Here is a 1,272-nt window from a genome sequence, read left to right on the forward strand (position 1 = left end):
AGGGAAAGTGTTGGATAGCGGAGCCTTAAAAATTACTATTCCCACTCCAGAGATTGCAACAGTAGGGACATTTTTGGATAGCGGAGAGGTAAAAATTACTATTCCAACTCCAGTTAGTGCAACAGTAGGGAAAGTGCTGGATAGCGGAGAGGTAAAAATTACTGTTCCCTCTCCAGTGAGTGTAACAGTAGGGAAAGTATTGGATAGCGGAGGGGTAAAATTGACTGTTCGCACTCCAGTGAATGCAACAGTAGGGAAAGTGTTGGATAGTGGATGGGCAAAAATTACTATTCCCACTCCTCTTGAAGAGGGTGGTAAACTGCGAGCATTTGGCGACCGCAATTTTTACACAGGGTGCAGAGTCGCTATTAGGAAGGGACGACCTTGGACCGCCCCTTCCTAATAACGAGTTGCTAACCCTATTTTGCGAGTCGCTATTACATTACATTAGCATCTCGCAAAATTGAGTTGGCACTCTGTGCTACCATTTTTTCCAGTCGCAAGAGTGCAAAATGCCCCACCGCGACCTCAAAAAACGGTCGTACATCTGTGCCTATATTTTTGCAAACGATATTAAACTCTTCGATATTACTTAGCTCTTCGATATTACTTACCTTAAGTCAATATTCTTGATCACGATATTCTTGCTGTCGATATTTCTGAACCACAATATTAATGACTCGATGTTGGTGCAACTCAATAATTTTTACTCGATATTCTGTCTCTGCACCGGATAGAAGATGGGCTCAGTTGGTTACACATACCAACCTCTTCTACCATGAGGTTATTATCCTTGTTGGGAGCCTTGCGATGCATTGCAGAGTGGTGAACATGCCCTGTAGCGGCAGTCCTGCCAAGAAGACCCCTCCAAAACATCTTTTTAAATGATAATTGGGCCTTGTCCAGATTGGACAATGTAGAGCACAATCTGGTGAGTTCTTTTACAAACGGACATCCAAATGACAGTCCCTTGGCCACTGGGCTGGCTTCAGATGTTATAGCTAAATGCTGTGCACACATATATAATTAAACAAGTAAATACAAGTGTTGACGTAAGCAATATGTACAGAGTTCTTGAGTGATGCTTTATACTCTTTATTTTGGTGAAAAACGCAACCAGCCGACACGTGTTTCGTCAGGGAAAAGTAGTCCCACGACTCTTCAGGGCTGTAGAGAGTTGCGTAAAGTCAGTGAAGTCCTAAGGCCGGTGATAATTCCAACCCGGCTGGGCACAAGTATAGAATGTAGGATTTCAAGAAAGAAAGAAATGAA

Source organism: Triturus cristatus, chromosome 5_2 (genome assembly GCF_964204655.1).
Source record: "Triturus cristatus chromosome 5_2, aTriCri1.1, whole genome shotgun sequence".
Lineage (NCBI taxonomy): Eukaryota > Metazoa > Chordata > Amphibia > Caudata > Salamandridae > Triturus > Triturus cristatus.